This window comes from Nomascus leucogenys, chromosome 19 (genome assembly GCF_006542625.1).
Source record: "Nomascus leucogenys isolate Asia chromosome 19, Asia_NLE_v1, whole genome shotgun sequence".
Lineage (NCBI taxonomy): Eukaryota > Metazoa > Chordata > Mammalia > Primates > Hylobatidae > Nomascus > Nomascus leucogenys.
The window spans coordinates 54975822-54993928 of record NC_044399.1 but is presented as its reverse complement, the minus strand read 5'-3'; the positions used below and the strand labels follow the sequence as shown (position 1 = coordinate 54993928).

The 18107-nt window shown below is 40.6% G+C and overlaps 2 pseudogenes across 1 annotated transcript; both read right to left on the bottom strand.

Annotated features, from left to right (window-relative positions):
• Nucleotides 1-218: 218 nt before the first annotated feature.
• LOC100595611 lies at nucleotides 219-1525 on the bottom strand (annotated as a pseudogene).
• Nucleotides 1526-2757: 1232 nt separating this feature from the next.
• On the bottom strand, nucleotides 2758-3490 carry LOC101179398 (annotated as a pseudogene). Its single transcript, XR_004027028.1, has one exon. The product of XR_004027028.1 is annotated as an adenylate kinase 2, mitochondrial pseudogene (transcript).
• Between the last annotated feature and the right edge of the window lie 14617 nt (nucleotides 3491-18107).

Below are 18107 nucleotides of genomic sequence, written 5' to 3'. Positions count from 1 at the left end.
CATCTCTGTTTTTATGTATTTGAGTCCTCTCCATTTTTCCCTTACTCTGGTTGGTTTTATCTTTTGAAAAAAACCAACTTTTTGTTTCATTGGTCTTTTGTATTGTTTTCCTCATTTCAAATTCATTTATTTCTGCTTCAAATTTTTTTATATTTTTTTTAACCTCTGAACTTTTTATTGGCTTCGGGCTCCCCAAAGGGTACGCTGCTTCTGCTGGCTTAATACCTCAGAATTTTGGTGTCATTGGTCTCAGACACCACTTTGCCAACCACTATCTGGTGGGTCTATCTGGCGGGTGGTGGTCTTTTGGATGGTTTGCATGGAGTTGCTGCAGTCCAAGGTATCACCAAGATTGAAGTCCTTGCCATCTTCCAGCAGGCGGCAGTAGGTGGCGATCTCAGCCTCCAGCTTGACCTTGATGTTCAGCAGGGCCTCGTACTCCTGGGCCTGGCACTGTCCCTCTGCCAGCGTCTGTGCCAGCTCTGACTCCAGGTGCAGCAGGATCCCATTGAGCTGCTCCATCTGCAGGGCATAGTGGGCCACTACCTCCCTCAGGTTGTTCTCCAAACTGGCCTTCAGATTTCTCATGGAGTCCAGGTCGATCTCCAAGAACTGGACTGTATGTCTCAGCTCTGTGAGCGTCGTCTTAGCAGCTCCAACCTCGGCGGACTGCGTGGTGACCACTGTGGTGCTCTCCTCAATCTGCTGAGACCAGTACTTGTCCAGCTCCCCTCTGTTCTTCTGAGCCAGCTTGTCATATTGGGCCTGGATGTCTGCCATGATCTTGGCAAAGTCCTGAGATGTGGGGGCATCTACCTCCACAGTCAACCCAGAGCTGGCAATCTGGGCTCGTAGGCCTTTTACTTCCTCTTTGTGGTTCTTCTTCATGAAGAGCAGCTCCTCCTTGAAAGCCTGGATCTCTGTCTCCAGCTGCAGCTGAGTGATATTGGTGTCATCAATGACCTCACAGAGCCCATGGATGTCTTTCTCTACAGACTGGCACATGGCCAGCTCTGTCTCATAGTTGACTCTAAAATCATCAGCAGCAAGACGGGCATTGTCAATCTGCAGAATGATGTGGGCATTATCCACAGTATTTGCGAAGATCTGAGCCCTCGGGTCCTCCATAGTCTTGAAGTAATGGCTCCAGTCTCTGACCGGGGATCCCTTCTTCTCCAGGTGCTCCCGGATTTTGCTCTCCAGCCTCCAGTTCTCATTCTCCAGGCTCCTCACTCTGTCCAGGTAGGAGGGCAGGCAATCGTTCAGGCTTTGCATGGTCTCCTTCTCGTTCTGGATGCCTCCAATTCCTGCCAGACCCCCGGCCATCCCCATGCCCAGGCCCCTGGAATACCATGCTGCCCTGGAAGCTGGTGGAGCAGGACACAGACATCCAGGAACGAGAGCCCGCGGCACGTGCATAGACTCTGGCCGCGCTGCTGACCTGCCAGGCGCCGTAGCTGGGCACCTGGACAGAGCCTAGAGACCAGTATTTGGTGGAGAAGGTGGAGCGAGTGATGAAGCTCATCTGTCTGGGGAAGAGAGTGAGAGGACAGGACTCGGGCTTCGCCAACAACCTGCTTCAACTTTTGTTATTTGTTTTCTTCTACTAATTTTGATATGGTTTGCTCTTGCTTTTCTATTCCTTAAAATGAATCATTAGATTATTTATCTGAAGTTTTTCTTCTTTTTTGATGTGGTCACTTAAAGCTATAAATTTCCCTCTTCGTACTGCTTTCACTGTATCCCAAAAGTTTTGGTACGCTTCCATTATCATTTATTCCAAGAAATTTTTCAATTTCCTTCTTAATTTCTTCATTGACCCACTGGTCATTCAGGAGCATATTGCTGAATTTCCATGTGTTTGTATAGTTTTTTTTTTTCAAATTTTAACATATTTTATCGATTTAGGGGCCCAACAAGACAGCATTTGGTCAGTTAAGAAAGGCACCTCATTGAAAATAATACATCACAGTGCTGTTGAGTGATGCCAGTCACAGGATTTGAGAATGGAAAGGACAATCTTTGGATGACATAGCTTAGGACATTTGCTCATTTATTTAAAAGAGTCCCTTCACATACTGCAGATAAAAGAAGGCAAGAGCATAAGATTGTGGCATGTGCTGGGTAGCTGTGAGAGGCTACTCATGAGAGTAGGAAGCCTAGTAAATTAGTGGTAAGTCAGGGGAAGGGAATCAGCCTCCCTTTCCATTTCATTCCCTTCCCTCTCCCCTTGATTCCAGTTTGCTTGATTTGTTGAGCCACCATCCCTATGAATACACCTTACATCTCTTTCAAACGTGGAGATGCTTTTTTGATCTTACAGTGTGTGGAACCAGGGTCAGTAATCAAAGCCTCCCTGTTCCAAGCTATAGACAGACAGGACAACAATTTGATTTCCTGTACTCTTGGTCTGGAACCCATGGGGTTCTGAGATAAAAGCTGAGGTCTCAGAGCACTGGCTTTAAAAAATATTGTCACCAGTCCAGAGTAAATGAAAACCCGATTCCTTAGAAATAATATTGTATCTATTTCTACCCCCACCCTCCAAGCATGGTATTTTTTAAAAAATTAATTTTTCCCTTACTTTAAAAACTCCCACCTATGTATAAAAGAAACTGCCATACTACAGTAACACTGCTGTTGTTCCAAGTATTCCTCTGAGCCCCTCACCAGCCCTCGCTCACCATCCTCACCCTGCCCACCCTTCCCTTCTGCCCAGCACCTAAGAGCAGGGATCACGCCATGGGGTGATGAGCAGTGGTGCAGTCTCGCCTGGCCTTCTGATACTAGGATGTGGCTTTTGAGAAAGCTGCTAGGATGCTTGTGAACACGACATCAGGGGTCTGGGATGCATCAATGGCAGAGCGGATCCCCCGTTTCCTGTAGTACTCTATGAGTCGGGTGGTTTGAGTGTGGTAGGCTTGCAGGCGGATTTTCAAGTCCTTTTCATTATCATCTGATTGACGAATCAAGGGTTCCCCAGTGATGTCATCTTTCATGGGCTCTTTTGGAGGGTTGTACTCCTCGTGGTAGGAACAGCCACTCTTGGGGTGAATCAGACTTCCTGTGATTCTTCGGATCAGCAGAGTCTGGGATGCTGAATTCAATCACAGAATCAAGCTTCTCTTTCCTCTTCTCCATGAGGTCATCGAGCATTTCTGCCTGCCTCACAGTCTGAGGGAAGCCATCCAGAAGAAAACCATTTTTGCACAAGGGGGTCTCCAAATTCTTCTCAATGAGCTCCACTACCATTTCATCACTCACCAGTTTCCCAGCATCCACAGTTGCCTTCAGCTTTTTTCCTAGCTCTGAGCCAGAAGCCACCATGGCCCTCAGCATGTCCCCAGTAGCCAAATGGCAGACACAGAAGTTTTCAGCCAATCTGGGTGCCTGGGTGCCTTTACCGGCCCTGGGAGGCCCCAGCAGCACGGCCCGGATGCCTTTAGGATACTCGGGTTCTGCCGCTGGCACGCTGGGAGCCATGTCCGCTGAAGTCCTTGTATAGTTTACAAAGTTCCTCTCGTTATTCTTAGTTTTATTTCATTGTGGTCAGAGAAGATTCTTGATATTATTTCAATTTTTTAAAATGTTTTAAGATTTGTTTTGTAACCTAACATATGGCCTGTCCTTCAGAACGATTTATGTGCTGACGAGAAGAATGTGTATTCTGCAGCTATTGGATGAAATGTTCTGTAAATATCTATTAGATCCATTTGTTCCATAGTTTAGATTAAGTCCAAAGTTTCTTTGTTAATTTTCTATCTGGGAGATCTGTCCAATGCTGAAAGTGAGGTGTTGAAGTCTCTGGATATTATTGTACTGAGGTCTATCTCCCTCTTTAGCTCTATTAATTAATATTTGCTTTATATATTTGGGTGCTCTAGTATTGAATGCATATAGATTTATAATCATTATACCCTCTTGCTGAATTGACCACTTTATCATTATAGAATGACCTTCTTTGTCTTCTTATAGTTTTTTTTTTATTATACTTTAAGTTTTAGGGTACATGTGCACAACGTGCAGGTTTGTAACATATGTATACATGTGCCATGTTGGTGTGCTGCACCCATTAACTCGTCATTTACACTAGGTATATCTTCTAATGCTATCCCTCCCCCCTCCCCACACCCCACAACAGGCCCCGGTGTGTGATGTTCCCCTTCCTGTGTCCATGTGTTCTCATTGTTCAATTCCCACCTATGAGTGAGAACATGCGGCGTTTGGTTTTCTGTCCTTGAGATGGTTTGCTGAGAATGATGGTTTCCACCTTCATCCATATCCCTACAAAGGACATGAACTCATCATTTTTTATGGCTGCATAGTATTCTATGGTGTATATGTGCCACATTTTCTTAATCCAGTCTATCATTGTTGGACATATGGCTTGGTTCCAAGTCTTTGCTATTGTGAATAGTGCCACAATAAACATACGTGTGCATGTGTCTTTATAGCAGCATGATTTATAATCCTTTGGGTATATATCCAGTAATGGGATGGCTGGGTCAAATGGTATTTCTAGTTCTAGATCCCTGAGGAATTGCCACACTGACTTCCACAATGGTTGAACTAGTTTACAGTCCTACCAACAGTGTAAAAGTGTTCCTATTTCTCCACATCCTCTCCAGCACCTGTTCTTTCCTGACTTTTTAATGATGGCCATTCTAACTGGTGAGAGATGGTATCTCATTGTGGTTTTGATTTGCATTTCTCTGATGGCCAGTGATGATGAGCATTTTTTCATGTGTCTTTTGGCTGCAAAAATGTCTTCTTTTGAGAAGTGTCTGTTCATATCCTTCACCCACTTTTTGATGGGGTTGTTTTATCCTTGTAAATTTGTTTGAGTTCATTGTAGATTCTGGATATTAGCCCTTTGTCAGATAAGTAGATTGCAAAAATTTTCTCCCATTCTGTAGGTTGCCTGTTCACTCTGATGGTAGTTTCTTTTGCTGTGCAGAAGCTCTTTAGTTTAATTAGATCCCATTTGTCAATTTTGGCTTTTGTTGCCATTGCTTTTGGTCAAATTGTCCCTGTTTGCAGATGACATGATTGTATATCCAGAAAACCCCATTGTCTCAGCCCAAAATCTCCTTAAGCTAATAGGCAACTTCAGCAAAGTCTCAGGATACAAAATCAATGTGCAAAAATCACAAGCATTCTTATACACCAATCACAGACAAACAGAGAGCCAAATCATGAGTGAACTCTCATTCACAATTGCTTCAAAGAGAATAAAATACCTAGGAATCCAACTTACAAAGGATGTGAAGGACCTCTTCAAGGAGAACTACAAACCACTGCTCAATGAAATAAAAGAGGATACAAACAAATGGAAGAACATTCCATGCTCATGGGTAGGAAGAATCAATATGGTGAAATGGCCATACTGCCCAAGGTAATTTATAGATTCAATGCCATCCCCATCAAGCTACCAATGACTTTCTTCACAGAATTGGAAAAAACTACTTTAAAGTTCATATGGAACCAAAAAAGAGCCCACATTGCCAAGTCAATCCTAAGCCAAAAGAACAAAGCTGGAGGCATCATGCTACCCAACTTCAAACTATACTACAAGGCTACAGTAACCAAAACAGCATGGTACTGGTAGCAAAACAGAGATATAGACCAATGGAACAGAACAGAGCCCTCAGAAATGATGCCACATATCTACAACTATCTGATCTTTGACAAACCTGACAAAAACAAGAAATGGGGAAAGGATTCCCTATTTAATAAATGGTGCTGGGAAAACTGGCTAGCCATATGTAGAAAGCTGAAACTGGATCCCTTCCTTAAACCTTATACAAAAATTAATTCAAGATGGACTAAAGACTTAAATGTTAGACCTAAAACCATAAAAACTCTAGAAGAAAACCTAGGCAATACCATTCAGGACATAGGCATGGGCAATGACTTCATGTCTTCTTATAGTTTTTGTCTTGAAATCAATTTTGTCTGATATAAATGTAGCTACTCCTGGTCTTTTTTGGATTCGATTTGCATGGAATATCTTTTCCCATCCCTTGATTTTCAGTCTATGTGTAACTTTATAGGTGAAGTGTGTTTCTTATAGGCAACAGATCATTTGGTCTTATTTTCTCATCCATTCAGGAGTTTAGTTCATTTACAATGTTATTATAGATAAGTAAGGACTTACTCCGGCCATTTTGTTGTTTTCTGTTTGTTTTGTGGTCTTCTCTTCCCTTTTTCCTTCCTTCTTGTCTTTTTTTAGTGAAGGTGATTTTCTCCGGTGCTATGATTTAATTTCTTGCTTTTTATTTTTTGTGTATCCATTGTGTGTTTTTCGATTTGAGGTTACCATGAGGCTTGCAAAAACTATCTTATAACCCATTATTTTAAACTGAAGACAACACTAATTGCATAAACAAACATGCAAAAAGAAAACTAACAAAAATTCTACACTTTTCACTTCATCCCCCAGCTTTTTAACTTTCTGTTGCTTTTCATTATATCTTATTGTACTGTCTGTGTCTTGAAAAGCTGTAGTTATTATTTTTGATTGGTTCATCATTTAGCATTTCTACTTAAGAGTACTTTATGGCCAGGCACGGTGGCTCACACCTGTAATCCCAGCACTTTGGGAGGCCGAGGCAGGCAGATCACAAGGTCAGGAGATCGAGACCATCCTGGCTAACATGGTGACACCCCGTCTCTACTAAAAAATACAAAAAATTAGCCGGGCATGGTGGCAGGCAACTCTAGTCCCAGCTACTTAGGAGGTTGAGGCAGGAGAATGGCGTGAACCCAGGAGGCAGAGCTTGCAGTGAGCCAAGATCACACCACTGTACTCCAGCCTGGGTGACAGAGCAAGACTCTGTCTCAAAAAAAAAAAAAAAAAAAAAAAAAAAGTACTTTATACATACTATTCTGTGTTTTTCTGTGTGTTTACTATTACCAGTGAGTTTTGTAGCTTCTGATGATTTCTTCTTGCTCATTAACTTTTTTTTTTTTTTTCAAATTGAAGAGCTCTTTTTAGCATTTCTTCTAGAACAGGTCTGCTGTTGATGAAATCCCTCAGCTTTTGTTTCTCTGGGAAAGTGTTTATTTCTCCTTCATGTTTGAAGAATATTTTCACCAGGTATACTATTCTAGGGTAAAGGATTTTTTCCTTCAACACTTTAAAAGTATCATACCATTCTCTCCTGACCTAGAAGGTTTCCACTGAAAAGTCTGCTGCCAGATGTATTGGAGCTCAATTGTATGTTACTTGTTTCCTTTCTCTTGCTGATTTTAGGATCCTTTCTTTATTTTTGACATTTGGGAGTCTGATTATTTGATGCCTGAGGTAGTCTTCTTTGGGCTATATCTGCTTGCTGTTCTATAACCTTCTTATACTTGAATGTTGATATCTTTTCTAGGTTTAGGGAGTTCTCTGATATTATCACTTTGAATAAACTTTCTACTCCTTTCTCCTTCTCTACCACCTCTTTAAGGCCAATATCTCTTACAGTATCCCTTTTGAGGCTACTTCCTAGATCTTCTAGGCGTGCTTCATTGTTTTTTATTCTTTTTTCTGTCTCTTCTGACTCTGTTTTCAAATCGCCTCTTTTCAAGCTAATTCTCTGTTCTGTTTGATCAGTTCTACTATTGAGACTCTGATGGCTTCTTCAGCATGTCAGTTGCATTTTTCAACTCTAGAATTTCTGCTTCTTTTTGCTTCAATCTCTTCGTTAAATTTAGCTAATAGAATTCTGGATTCATTTTCTGTTTTCTCTTGAATTTGATTGTGCTTCCTCAAAACAGCTATTTTGAATTCTCTGTCTGAAAGGTCACATATCTGTTTCTCCAGGATTGGGCTGTGGTGTCTTATTTAGTTCATTTGGTGAGGTCATGTTTTCTTGGAAAGTGTTGATGCTTGTAGATGTTCTTCAGTGTCTGGGCATTGAAGAGTTAGGTATTTATTGTAATCATCACAGTCTGGGCTTGTTTGTGCCTGTCCCGTTTTGGGAAGGTTTTCCAGGTATTCAAAGGGACTTGGGCCTCAAACCCAATAATGCTGTGGTTTTTGCAGACTTGTAGAAGTACTGCCTTGGTGGTCTTAGATAAGATCCAAAAGAATTATCTGGATTACCAAGCAGAGACTCTTGTTCTTTGCCCTATTTTCTCCCAAACATATGGAGTTTATCTGTGCTGAGGCACCTGGAACTGGAGGTGTGGTCATGCAAGTACCCTTGTGGCCACCACCACTGGGACTGTGCTGGGTCAGACCTGAAGCCAGCAATGCACTGGACCTTGTCCAAGGCTCTTTCCTTAAGGGTGGTAAGATCCCGCCGGGCTCCAGGTGTGCCCACAGATGCTGTTTGTGAGCCAAGGATTGGAGTCAAAAACCTTAGAAATTTATCTAACATTCTATTGCAGCTAAGCTGGCACTCAAACCACAATAGAAAGTCCTTCGCTTTCCACAGAGGAAGCTGTCCCTGTGGCCATCACTACTACCAGTCCACAGGGGGTTCTGCCAGGCCCCAGCTGAAGTTTGTTTTAAGCCCAAGGGCTCCTCTGTCAGCTTGGGGTGAATGCTGCCAAGCCTGGGACTCACCTTTCAGGGCAGTAGGCTCCCTTCTGACCCAGGGCAGGTCCAGAAATGGTGTCCACCTATAAAGACATACAGTCTTTAATAAAAGCTTTTATCAAACAGGAGTCTTTCACCATAGCCACCACAGCTGGGAATGTGCTGAGTCACCCCTCAAGTCAGCACATCTCAGAGCCCAATGCCCACACTGTGGTCCCTGATATCACAGCTGGCTATTCAGAGCCCAAGGGCTCCGTAGTGAGCAGGTGATTAATCCTGCCAGGACTAGGTCCTTCCCTTCAAGGCAGCAGGTTCTTTTGCACCAGTGTGTGTCTCAAAATGTCATCTGGAAAGTAGGGCCTGGAATGAGGGCCTCAGGACTCTGCCTGGTGGCCTATCCTACTGTGGCTGAGCTGATATCCAAGATGCAAGACATTGTCCTCTTAACTCTTCACTTTCCTATCCTTAAGCAGAAGAAAAGAGTCACTTTTGTTGCTGTGAGCACAAGTCCTCCCTTAGCCACGTCAGCTGATGTCTCCCTAGGTTACATGCCACCCAAGTCCACTGGCTCTAAGCCTGGGCTAGCACTAGGAGTTGCCTAGCAATTGCAGTCTTTGTGTTCTAGACTGCCTTTCAAGTTTACCTAGAACCCCCAGGGCACCTCAGCCCACACTCCTAGAAATTCAAGTTCTAATCACTGGAATGGGCAATTCCCCTCTGGCTAAGGGTGGTCCCAATGCTCTCTCCATGAACAGGCATTTGCTGAGCCCAGCATAGCTTTATTCTCCACTGTGACAGGTAGCACTGAGTTCAATGTAAAGTCCTCCAATTGCTGCACTCTCCCTCCCCAAAATGCACAGATTCTCTGTGCTGAGGAGATGAGATGGGGATGTGAGCGGTGTGGCATTGGCAATTCAAGACGACTGTCTCTCCTGCCCTCGTCAATGACTCTTTCAGTGATATGAAGTTAAAGTACGGTACTCTGATTGCTCACCTGTTATTTGCTTCTTGTGATGGTGTTTTTCTCTATAGTTGTTGAATTTGGTGTTCCAGTGGTTGGGGGCAAGTGGTGTAGGCTTCTGTTCCACCATCTTGCCACCATACATCTAACTTTTTAAGTAACTCTCAAACTGGTTTACAAAGTGATTGTACCATTTTACATTTCTACCAGCAGTATATGAGATACTTGGTTCCTCCACATTCTCACCAACACTTGGTATGGTCAATCGTTTTAATTTTAATCATTTTTATAGGTATGTAGTAGTATCTCACTGCAGTTTTTAATTTGCATTTCCCTAATGAGTAATGATATTGGGCACCTTTTCATGCAATTACTTGTTATCTATATATCTTCTTTGGAGAAATGTCTGTTCAAATCTTTAGCCCGTTATTTTAATTGGGTTATTTGTTTTCTGGTTGTTGAGTTTCAAGTGTTCAAGTCCTTTATCAAATATATTCTTGCCAAAGATTTTATCTCAATATGTGGCTTGTCTTTTCATTCTCCTAATAGTGTCTTTGAAAAATAGAAATTTTAAATTTTGATGAAGTCTAATTTATCAATTTATCCTTTTATTGGTTGTGATTTTGGTGGGTTTTTTGTTTGTTTTTGAGACAGGATCTCACTCTTGCCCAGACTGGAGTGCAGTGGCACCATTTTGGCTCACTGCAACCTCTGCCTACCGGGTTCAAGCAATTATCGTGCCTCAGCCTCCCAAGTAGCTGGAGCTACAGGTGCATGCCACCACTCCCAGCTAATTTTTATATTTTTAGTAGAGACAGGGTTTCACCACGTTGGCCAGGCTAGTCTCCAACTCCTGACCTCAAGCGATCCACCTGCCTTGGCCTCCCAAATTGCTGGGATTATAGGCGTGAGCCACCATGCCTGGCCGATTTTGGTGTTTTATCTAAGAAATATTTGCTGAACCGAAGGTTACAAAGGTTTTCTCCCATGTTTTCTTCTAAGAGTTTAGGTTTTACATTGACATACGTGATCTATTTTGTTAGTTTTTGTATATGTTGCATGGCATCAATCCAAGTTCCTTTATATACATATAGATAGAGATATGGATATCGAATTGTTCCAGCACCATTTGTTGAAAAAATCTACCCTGTTCCCATTGCATTACCTTTGTACCACTGTCAAAAAGTCATTGTCCATGTGTGGATCTATTTCAGAGTTACCTATTCTGTTTCTTTAGTGTAATTGTCTATCTTCATGCCAATACCACCCTGTTTTGATTATTATATTTTAATAATAATGGTTAAAATCCAATAGTATAGCCTTTCAACTTTGTTCTGTTTTTTTTTTTTTTCAAGTTGTGGTAGTTATTCTAGGTCCTTGGCATTCTCATATCAGCTTGCCAGTTCCCATTTTTTTTAAGTCTGCTGAGATTTTGATTGGGATTATGTTGAATCTATAAATCAATTTGAGGAGAACTGATATCTTAAAAATATTGAGTCTTCCAGGCCATGCATAAGGTATATATCTTCATTTATTGAAGTTTTCTTTAACTTCTTTCAGCAACATTTTGTAGTTTCCAGTGTACAGATAGATCTTTCATATATTTGGTCAGATTTATCCCTAAATATAATTTTTGATGATTCTGTAAATGATATTTCTGTTTTAATTTCAATTTGCTGGTATATGAAAATATAATTTCCTGTTTGAGAATTCAATGTATCTAAATATTCCATGTATATTAAAATTATTAAAATTTGGCAAGGAGTTTGGTGAGGAGTAACTTACAAAGCTAGTAAAAAGATACTCTTTGAAAAATACCAATCTAAGTAACAGAGAATTGTGCTATCATGTCGTGTATCAGCCTCTTGAATGCCCCCAAGTATTGCACTTGCTTGACTCACCTTGTGTCTTAGTCAGTTTTGTGCTGCTATAACAAAATACTCAAGACTGATTTTATTTCTCACAATTTGAAAGCTGGGAAGTCCAAGATAGGCATGGCATTTGGTCTGGTGAAGGACTTCTTGCCAAGTTCTCACATGGCTGAAGATGGATGGGCAAGCTGCATGAAGCCTTAATCCCATTGAGGGAGGCGTTCTCATGGCCTCATCACTTCTTAAATGCCACACCTCTGCATCACATTGGCAACACCTGGATTTTGGAGGGGACTTATTCAACCCATAGAACCTTGTCTTCCAAGATTTAAGTAAATTGGCTCAAACCTACACGCCATATATATTAGGTAACTTGGCATCCCTGAATATCTCTGGACGAATATCTCTGGGTGCTTGGAATCGGAGGTGGGAGGACGGGCAGGGGTGGTTACTTTTCAAAGCTGAGTTTCTGCTTCCACTAAATTCTTAGCAACTGTTCTTCATTGCATTTTCTACTTTGTATCAAGCTGATGGATCCTTCGTAATCCCTTTACTTTCAGGAACACTATCAACTCAAGACCGAAGGTCTAGGGCCATAGAGGGGGGTTGCAGAGCCAACAAAAACAAAAAATGAAGTTTAGACATCCCTGCTACTAAAAATGTTATCGACCACCCCTTTTCACAAGAAAGGTTCACTGGTTGTCTCTTATATTCAACCTATATCTTCTTGTGTTTCTCAAGCCCCTTTGCCTCTTCATTGACTCGTCTTCTCTCCTGACTCACCCTAACCTCAACTTTTTGTCTCACTTCTAAACTAGACAGGGCATGTCTTCAAGATCAGTGTTTCTATAGTCATAATAGCTAATCAAAGGCAGTTTCTAATGTTTCTACCCCCTAAGCATAACTTTGTCACCAGCACTGATTCTACAGGCCACATTTTTCTTACAGTTTGAAGGATACTACTGCCACACTTCTCTATCTTCCATTCTTTTATTGGTATTATTATTATTATTATTATTATTATTATTTTAAAGACAGGGGACTTGCTCTGTCACCCAAGCTGGACTGGAGTGATGCAACCATAGCTCACTGTAACTTTGAACTCCTGGGCTCGAGTGATCTCCCGCTTCAGCCTCCCAAGTAGCTGGAACTACAGGCACATGCCACCACACTGGCTGTCATTCTCTTTCATTCTGATGTCTCCTCTATGCATCTAAAATGTTGCCTCTCTTCCCACATTCAACTTCCCCTCAGAGGAAGAATGTGATAAGGTCATTTGGTCCCTATCCTATATGGAGAGTCCCTATTAGGTGTCTTTTTCCTCAGGTACCTAATCCTCACTCATTCATCCTGGCCAAGGTCAAAACTCATAATCCACAATCCATAAAGAACTTCCCATTTTTCTCAAAAGGGGAGAGAGGGAAGAACCAGAAAGATTAACAGAAGCATAGAATTATATTGTTTATTGGCACATTTAGGATAATTTAGTGTCTAATTACCTTTAAGAAAAAGACAATGAGAGCCTGGGGAACATAGTGAGATCCTGTCTCTGCAAAAAAATAAAAAAAATAACCAGGCATGGTGTCACACACCTATAGTCCCAGCTACTGAAGAGGCTGGAGGAGAGAGAGAGAGAGAGAGAGAGGGAGAGAGAGAGAGGGAGGGAGAGAGAGAACAATGCGGCAATGAGGACAGAGAGGTTAAGTAACATGTTCCAAGTCACACAGGAATTGGCAGAGTATTGACCAGGACCAGGGTCTCATCACTCCATATCCATCCACAATACCGGCCACCTGATAAACCAGTAGCTTTCATACTTTTTAAAACCACGACTCAGAGTAAGAAACATATTTTACATTAGAACATAGTGCGCGGACACACACACACACACACACACACATATCCCTCACTATACATGTGCGTATAAATAGGGTGTATGTATATGTGTATAGAAAGTGCCTTATAAATTATAAGCTCTTTACATGTGGTAGCTCATTTAATCCTCACAACATCCTGTAAGGTTATTAATATCTCGATTTTACAAATGAGTAACTTGAGGCACTTAGTGACTTGTCCAAAGACAAGTAACCAGACCAGGATTTGAATACAGGCCCTGTGGCTCCAGAAGCCATGCCCTTGGTCACTTCACACACTGTCTCTCATGTTTTACATATGGACTAATATGATTATGTATACACATGTGTGTGTATTGATGCATAAAATACTTACCTTTGCTTTGTGTGGTGCACTCTATTTTCTATTTTATTGCACTTTTTAAAATTTACTGCAAACCACTAATTTTATATATAACCCATATTTTTAAAACACTTGAAAAACACTGCTATACTAACCAGGCTAGATTTCCTTTTTAGATTTTCTTTTTAGAAAAGAAGGATGCAAAGTTTAAAGACAGCTATAAGTTGGTTATTAAGTAAAAGGCAGAAAGCTCCAAGTACTTGAGAGAAAAGATGAAGAAATTATTCTTGTATGGTATTAGTAATATCTCTGTAACTCAGACATGAAGAAACCATTCTCTAAACCTCAGGTTCACCATAATAGTACAGCTATCACATTTATTATTATTCATTTGAAGTATCTTTTGAAGTTTTTTATCTTTTATTATACTTTAAGTTCTAAGATACATGTGCAAAATGTGCAGGCTTGTTACATAGGTATACATGTGCCATGGTAGTTTGTGGTACCCATCAACCCGTCATCTACATTAAGTATTTCTCCTAATGCTATCCCTCCCCTTGTCCCCCACGCCCTGACAGACCCCCGTGTGTGATGTTTCCCTCCCTGTGTCCATGTATTCTCATTGTTCAAGTCCCACTTGTGAGTGAGAACATGTGGTGTTTGGTTTTCTGTTCTTGTTTTAGTTTGCTGAGAACAATGGTTTCCACCTTCATCCATGTCCCTGCAAAGGACATGAACTCATTCTTCTTTATGGCTGCGGAGTATTCCATGGTGTATATGTGCCACATTTTCTTTATCCAGTCTATCATTGATGGGCATTTGGGTTGGTTCCAAGTCTTCAACAATGGTTGAACTAATTTACACTCCCACCAACAGTGTAAAAGCGTTCCTATTTCTCCATATCCTCTCCAGCATTTGTTGTTTCCTGAGTTTTTAATGATCACCATCCTAACTGGCATGAGATGGTATCTCATTGTGGTTTCATTTGCATTTCTCTAATGACCAGTGACGATGAGCTTTTTTTCATGTTTCTTGGCCACATAAATGTCTTCTTTTGAAAAGTGGCTGTTCGTATCCTTCACCCACTTTTTGATGGGGTTGTTTTCTTCTTGTAAATTTGTTTCAGCTCCTTGTAGATTCTGGATATTAGCCCTTTGTCAGATGGGTAGATTGCAAACTTTATCATGTAAATTTTATAATCTACATGATAGAATTTATCAGTCTGATTTAGCCCATGATTACACTATAAACTCACTGAATAGATTCTACTGGAATAGACATCTTTTTACGTTATGGTGTCTATATCATCATTTATATCTACTACTGCCACTAACATTAGCAATAATAGTTATTATTATAGTTATTATAATAGTTATATTATACAATTATATTATAATAGTTATTATTATACACATGTATGTATATCTATCTCTACATGTATGAAGGTTAAGTCTTAGTTGCCTATAAAGATCTGGTTTTGTCCTTGCCCAAGAGATTTTCATAAGTGCAACCCAAAAATAGATCATGCAAGTTAACACTATCTTTCTGATACTCTCAGTAGGCATTTATAGAGCTGCTTCTACAGGTTGAATATCCTTTATCTGAAATGTTTGGGACCAGACATGTTTCAAATTTTGAATTTTTTTCAGATTATGGAATATTTGCATAGACATAATGAGATATCCTGGGGATGGGATCCAAGACTAAACATAAAATTCATTCATGTTTTATATATACCTAATACATATAACCTGAAGGTAATTTTATATAATATTCTTAATAATTTTGTGCATGAAACAAAGTTTAGACTGCTTTTTGACTGTGACCTGTCACATGAGGTCTGGTGTGGAATTTCCTACTTGTGGTGTCATGTCATTGCTCAAAGACTTTCAGATTTTGGAGCATTCAATTTTTGGATTAAGGATTGTCAGCTTTACTATTGCTTATGTCACTGAAGTAAAACTTTAAAATGTTAAAACTCCCCTTTTAATTTCTTGAGTCAGTCTGCAATCAAACCTTTGGAATTAAACCCTAAAAGAACCTGTTGAAATTATTCCAGACTAGTTCTTCTAAACCAGTTTTTACTCTCGTTTTCAAATGGCTAGTATATAATGGATTCTCAATGAATGTGATAGAGATATAACAGTTTAGTTCACATGCAAAATCATGAAAAACTTAAGGCCTACACCCAAAGAATGCTATATCAAGTATTATCCACTCAGACCAAATATTCAGCTATTAAATGATTGATAGTCTGTGTTAAGGAAGTTTAGAGGCTTTTTTTCATATTCACTCTAAGATTATCACTGTATACTATGAAATACATAGGATTGGCTGGGCACAGTGGTTCACGCCTGTAATCTCAGCACTTTGGGAGGTCAGGCAGGTGGATCACTTGAGGCCAGGAGTTCAAGACTAGCCTGGCCAACATGATGAAACCCTGTCTCTACTAAAAAATATATATATACAAAAATAAGCTGGGCGTGGTGGCATACAACTGTAATCCTAGCTACTTGGGAGGCTGTGACATGAGAATTCCTTGAATCTGGGAGGCAGAGGTTATAGTGAGCCAAGATTGCACCACTACACTCCATCCTGGGCTATAGAGACTCTATCTCAAAAAAAAAAAAAAAAAAAAAAAGAAAAAAGAAATACATAGGATTGTGTTTACTACACTGTGGATTAATCCCATTTTGGGATTGGGTCATAAACAGTATTTAAACAAGCTCCATCAGTTCATTCTAAGTTTCATTTAAGAGCAAATTATCTTTTCAAAAAATTGAGGCTTCAGAGCAACTCAAGAATTCTGGGAAAAATCTTCCTCTCTCTACCTGTGTTGTTTGCCAACTGTACAGAATAATAATATTTTACATTTTAGTAAGCTGCTTTTCAAAATACACATTTTTCAGATGTCATTCTGATGACCCTATGGAGTAGGTAAAACAAATACTATCATCATCTACACAGCCAGTAAGTAGTAAAGACAGGATTCAAACACAATTCTTCCTAGAAAATGACTCCAAGACTTAGAGCATAGATATGAGAAAAACGCTGGCATCCTAGACAAAGCTGAGATTAGTCTTAATTTCCATGCTGAGTCTATGGAGATGGCTGTAGACCAGTGGGGTAGGCAGCTCTTATTTTTAATAGATTGCGAGCGTTAAAAGATCATCAGTGTATGGTGTCCTCAGCCAGCACATTGTCATATCCTTTTGCAGTTTTAGAATTCTGACTTTCCCAGATCTGCTTAAGTATCTTTCTATTCTAAGCCAGTTCAACTTGGACACCTTCTAAATAAAATCAGAGTAGGCATTTTGTGCACTTCACGATTTGAAGCACAACGCTGACACCTAGTGTATTGACTGGTTTTCTTTTCCTTCTCTCCCTCCTTTTTTGTTTTTTTTGTTTTTTTTTGAGACAGAGTTTCACTCTTGTTGCCCAGGCTAGAGTGCAATGGCGCAATATTGGCTCATCGCAACCTCCACCTCTCGGGTCCAAGCAATTCTCCTGCCTCAGCCTCCTGAGTAGCTGGGATTACAGGCATGCGCCACCACGCCCAGCTAATTTTGTATTTTTGGTAGAGATGACGTTTCTCCATGTTGGTCAGGCCAGTCTTGAACTCCTGACCTCAGGTGATCCACCCACCTCGGCCTCACAAAAAGTTGGTATTACAGGCATGAGCCACCACATCCAGCCCCCTTTTTCTTTAAAGAATGGCTATTATAGTTTAATAATAGTAAAAAATTATTGAAAACTTAACAGGTTGGCATGTTAAGTATCATGCTAAGCACTTTAAATGTATCACCTCATTTACCTTCTTCAACTATGAACAATGTTTTATCATCATCTCTACTTCACAAACAAGGGAAAAGCAGCTTAAAAAGTTTAGTCAAATTTTATTACTGCAAAAGATGGAATTCAAATCCAGATCAGCTTGACTCTGGAGCCAATGCTCTGAATCACTATTTGTAAAGGAATCAAGTAGGACTGTGTTATGAAATAGGTTAGTTTATTTCTATTCACTTGGAGGACATTTGCACACACCTCCTTCAAGACTGTAGGTAAGCATTCAGGTAGTAAAGATGACAAATCTGCCCAGGTGCAGTGGCTCACACCTGTAATCCCAGCACTTCGGAAGGCCAAGGCAGGTGGATCATTTGAAGTCAGGAGTTCAAGACCAGCCTGGCCAACATGGTGAAATGCCATCTGTACTAAAAATACAAAAATTAGCCGGGTGTGGCTGTGCACGCCTATAATCCCAGCTACTTGGGAGACTGAGGCAGGAGACTCACTTGAACCCAGGAGGTGGAGATTGCGGTGAGCCAAAATCACGCCACTGCACTCCAGCCTGGACGACAGGTAAGACTCTGTCTAAAAAAAAAAAAAAAAAAAAAAAAAAAAGCAAAAACCAAAAAAACCAAAGAAAGAAAACCTAACAAATCTCACGTCTGCAGCTTTAAACCATGTGTCCTCTTGATTTTGTCTCTTTCTATGGCAGGATGTTAGCCCTAGAGTTATCCAATCCAAGTCCTTTACCCTCTCATTCTCC